Below are 5361 nucleotides of genomic sequence, written 5' to 3' on the forward strand. Positions count from 1 at the left end.
CTTTAGGGTGGACTGGTTGGATCTCCTTGCAGTCCAAGGGACTCTCAAGAGTCTTCTCCAACACCACAGTTCAAAAGCATCAATTCTTCGGCACTCATCTTTCTTTATAGTCCAACTCTCACATCCATACTTGACCCTTCAAGTATGGTATATGGAAAAAGTTCCTGGGCTGTAACAAAGAATTAGGAATTTAAGGGAGTGTTTTATTTGTGCAATTCTCTATTCTGGGATTTCTATTCTGTTCCATTGATACATGTCTGTGTTTGTTTAAAACCACATTGTTTTGATTTCTGTTGTTTTATAAAATAGTCTGAAGTCTGAGAGGGTGACACCTCCAGCTTTGTTTATTTTCTCAAGATTGCTGACAATTTGGGGCCTTTCAGAATTCCATATGAAATTTAGGGCTATTTATTCTAGTTCTGTGAAAAAATTCATGGGTATTTTGATAGGCATTGGATTGAATATGAAGATTGCTTTGGGTAACATGGTAATTTTAACAACATTGATTCTTTCAGCTTAACTTCATGAGATAACTTTCCATTTATTTGCATCACCTTCAATTTCATTCATTAATGTTTTCAGAGTATAGGTCTTTCCCTATTTTAGCTATTTATTTATTTTTTTGTTTTCTGGGTGTTTTATTCTTTCTGATGTAATGAGTCATTGAGTATGAGTTTGGCTTAAATGGCCTTTATTATGTTGAGATATTGTCCCTCTAGATCTGCTTTGATGAGAGTAGTTTTTTTTTTTTTATCATGTGGGGATATTGAATTTTATAAAAAGTTTTTGCTGCATCTATTGAGATAATCATGAGATTTTTATCCTTCCTACTGTTAATGTGGTGCATCACATTGATTTGTGAATCCTGAGCCATGCTTGTGACTATGAAATAAATCCAACTCAATTATGGTGTATGATCATTTTTTGTATTAGATTCCATTTGCTAATATTTCATTGAGTACTTTTGCATCTATAGTCATCAGAGATACCGATCTGCATTTTTGTTGTTGCAGTTTTTGTTTTGTAGTTTTTGTAGTCTGTTTTGTTTTTATATCAGGGCAATTGTGGACTCATAGAACAAATTTGAGAGTTCTTTTGAACTTTGGGGGATAGTTTGAGGAGGATATGTATTAGTTATCCTTTATATTTTTGCTAGAATTCCCTTGTGAAGCTGTCCTGTCCTGGACTTTTGTTTGCTGGGAGGTATTGATTTGATTTTGTTTTTTCCTATTACAAACTCATTTTATCTAATAATGATTGGTCTGTTCAAGTTGTCTATTTCTTCTTAATTCAATTTTGGCAGGTTGTATGTTTCTAGAAATTAGTACAGAACCCCATGACAGCCAAGAGCACCAAATTTCAATACCAAATTTTCTTATCATTCTTCTGGCACAAGAGAAGCCGAGGCCCCCACAGCTTAAAGGTCTATAGGTCTTTGATGTTGTAAAGATCTGATGGGATTGAGCTGGAGAGTAGAATGTTATCTCATCATTCTTATTATAAAAGGTACTTTCTTGATACTCTATTGTACTTCTTTACCTAATGCCAATGGAATGCTCTTATGATGTCGTCAGATGTGCTTTAAGACTTAAAAAATATGCAACCAAGTAAAAGGAAAATAAAGAAAATGGGGAACCCACTTTTCGAAGACATGTGACAAAATACTTTACAATTCTGCTTTTCTTTCATAAGAACACATTTTAAAAATGATTTTCTAAATAACAGTAACCCAATATTTCAGTTCAGTTCAGTTCAGTCACTCAGTGGTGTCTGTCTTTTTGTGACCCCATGGACTGCAATACGCCAGACCTCCCTGTCCATCAAGAACCCCCAGAGTTTACTTAAACTCATGTGCTTTGAGTCAGTGATGTCATCTAACCATCTCATCCTCTGTCATCCCCTTTTCCTCCTGCCTTCAGTCTTTTGAATCATGAGGGTCTTTTCCAATGAGTCAGTTCTTCACATCAGGTGGCCAAAAGACTGGAGTTTCAGCTTCAGCATCAGTTTTTCCAGTGATTATTCAGGACTGATTTCCTTTAGGATGGACTGGTTGGATCTCTTTGCAGTCCAAGGGACTCTCAAGAGTCTTTTCCAACACCACAATTCAAAAGCATCAATTCTTCAGTGCTTAGCTTTCTTTATAGTCCAACTCTCACATCCATACATGACTACTGCAAAAACCATAGCTTTGACTAAATGGACCTTTGTTGGCAAAGTAATGTCTCTGCTTTTTAATATGCTGTCTAGGTTGGTCACAACTTTTCTTCCAAGCAGCAAGTGTCTTTTAATTCCATGGCTGCAGTCATCATCTGCAGTGATTTAGGAGCCCTCTGTCACTGTTTCCATTGTTTCCCCATCTGTTCACCATGAAGTGATGAGACCAGATGCCATGATCTTAGTTTTCTGAACGTTGAATTTTAAGCTAAGTTTTTCACCATCTCTTTCACTTTTATCAAGAGGCTCTTTATTTCTTCTTTGCTTTCTGCAACAAGTGTGATGTCATCTGCAGATCCGAAGTTATTGATATTTCTCCCGGCAATCTTGATTCCAGCTTGTGCTTCATCCAGTCCAGCATTTCTCATGATGTACTCTGTATATAAGTTAAATAAGCAGGGTGACAATATACAGCCTTGACATGCTCCTTTCCCAGTTTGGAACCAGTCTGTTGCTCCATGTCCAGTTCTAACTGTTGCTTCTTAATTTGTATATAGATTTCTCAGGAGGCTGGTCAAACTACCACACATTGCATTCATCTCACAAAATTCTCCATGCCAGGATCTGATAGTCAGTGAACCGTGAACTTCCAGATGTTCAAGCTAGATTCAGAAAAGGCAGAGGAACCAGAGATCAAATTGCCAACATCCATTGGATCATCGAAAAAGCAAGAGTTCCAGGAAAACATCTACTTCTGCTTTATTGACTATGCCAAACCCAATTACTTAGTTGTCTGTAAAAGCACCACTAAGAAAAAACAAGACAAAAACAAAAACAAAACATGGGAGCAGATATCTGGGTGGTTCCCTCCTCTTTCTGGGTTGTTGATAAGGCTGACACACACAGAACATGTTTAGTCTTTAAACTACTTTTAGAATGCTCAGTTGAAATCTAAGCCATGGTGCACTGACTGAAACTTCTGAATTCTGAATAAAATCGTTCAAAATTTGTTCTCTAGATTGACAAAGAACTGTTAGATTAATCCAATTTAAATGTATGAACAATATTTACATCTGTTTATTGGGACAGACTTCAGTTCAGTTCAGTCACTCAGTCGTGTCTGACTCTTTGCAACCCCATGGACTGCAGCATGCCAGGCTTCCCTGTCCATCAGCAACTCCTGGAGCTTGTTCAAACTCATGTCCGTTGAGTTGATAATGCCATCAAACCAGCTCATCCTCTGGCCCTCTTCTCTCCTGCCCTCAACTTTTCCAGCATCAAGGTCTTTTTTCAGAGAGTCAGCTCTTTGCCTCAGGTGGCCAAAGGATTGGAGATTCAGCTTCAGCATCAGTCCTTCCAATGAATACTCAGGACAGATTTCCTTTAGGATTAACTGGTTTGATCTCCTTGCAGTCCAAGGGACACTCAAGAGTCTTCTCCAACACCACAGTTCAAAAGCATCAATTCTTCAGTGCCCAGCTGTCTTTATGGTTCAGCTCTCATATCCATACATTACTATAGGAAAAACTACAGCTTTGACTATGTGGAACTTCGTTGGCAAAGTAAAATCTCTGCTTTTTAATATTCTATCTAGGTTTGTCAGAGCTTTTCTTCCAGGTAGCAAGTGTCTTTTAATTTCATGGCAGCAGTCAACATGTGCAGTGATTTTGGAGCCCAAGAAAATAAAGTCTGTCACTGTTTTCATGGTTACCCCATCTTTTGCCATGAAGTGATGGGACCAGATGCTATGATCTTAGTTTTCTGAATGTCTAGTTTTAAGCCAGCTTTTTCACTCTCCTCTTTCACTTTCATCAAGAGGCTTTTTAGTTCCTGTTCACTTTCTGCCATAAAGATAGTGTCATCTGCATAGCTGAGGTTTTGATATTTCTCCCAGAAATCTGGATTCCAGGTTATGCTTCATTCAGTTGGACCTTTCACATGATATATTCTGCATATAAGCTAAATAAGCAGGATGATTATATATGCAGCCTTGACATACTCTTCCCCAATTTGGACCAGTCTGTTGTTCCATGTCTGGTTCTAACTGTTGCTTCTTGACCAAAAAAAAGAAATGCAAAAAGGCAAAAATGTAGGCCTTACAAATAGCTGAGAAAAAAAAGAGAAGCAAAAAGGAAAGGAGAAAAAGAAAGCTATATCCATCTGAATGCAGAGTTTCAAAGAATATCAAGGAGCAATAAGAAAGCCTTCCTAAGTGATCAATGCAAAGAAATAGAGGAAAACCATAGAATGGGAAAAGCTAAAGATCTCTTCAAGAAAATTAGAAATACCAAGGGAACATTTCATGCAAAGATGGGCACAATAAAAGACAGAAAACTTATGGACCTAACAGAAGCAGAAGAAACTAAGAAAAGGTGACAAGAATACACAGAAGAACTATACAAAAAGATCTTAATGACCCAGATAACCATAACGGTGTGATCACTCACCTAGAATCAGACATCCTGGAGTGAGAAGTCAAGTGGGCCTTAGGCAGCATCACTATGAACAAAGCTGGTGGAGGTGATGGAATTCCAGTTGAGGTATTTCAATTCCTACAAGATGATACTGTGAAAGTGCTGCACTCAAGATGCCAGCAAATTTGGAAACTCAGCAGTGGCTACAGAACTGGAAAAGGTCAGTTTTCATTCTAATCCCAAAGAAAGGCAATGCCAAAGAATGCTCAAACTACAGCACAACTGCACTCATCTCACACACTAGCAAAGTAATGCTCAAAATTCTCCAAGCTAGGCTTCAATAGGATATGAACTGAGAACTTCCAGATGTTCAAACTGGATTCAAAAAAGGCAGAGGAATGAGAGATCAAATTGCCAACATCTGTTGGATCTTCCAAAAAGCAAGACAATTCCAGAAAAAAACATCTGCTTCCTTCACTATGCTAAAGCCTTTGACTGTGTGGATCACAACAAACTGGAATATTCTTCAACAGATGGGAATACCAAACCACCTTACCTGCCTCATGAGAAATCTGTATTCAGGTCAAGAAGCAACAGTTAGAACCGACATGGAACAATGGACTGGTTCCAATTTGAGAAAGAGTCAGACTTAAGAGATGCCAATGAAAAACAAAGATAGTATCTATAAAGGCTGTCAGGTTGAATTAAATGGTGGCCTTTTTCGATGCACGATACTGGATGCTTGGGGCTGGTGCACTGGGATGACCCAGAGGGAGGGTATGGGGAGGGAGGA

At 38.3% G+C, this 5361-nt stretch overlaps 1 protein-coding gene across 2 annotated transcripts in view; it reads left to right on the forward strand.

Moving 5' to 3' along the window:
- The window catches only part of KYNU (kynureninase), a 120799-nt gene that overhangs the window by 16042 nt on the left and 99396 nt on the right, over nt 1-5361 (forward strand). The window lies entirely within an intron of this gene.

The sequence above is a fragment of the Bison bison genome, unplaced genomic scaffold, assembly GCF_000754665.1.
Source record: "Bison bison bison isolate TAMUID 2011002044 unplaced genomic scaffold, Bison_UMD1.0 scf7180017864330, whole genome shotgun sequence".
NCBI lineage: Eukaryota > Metazoa > Chordata > Mammalia > Artiodactyla > Bovidae > Bison > Bison bison.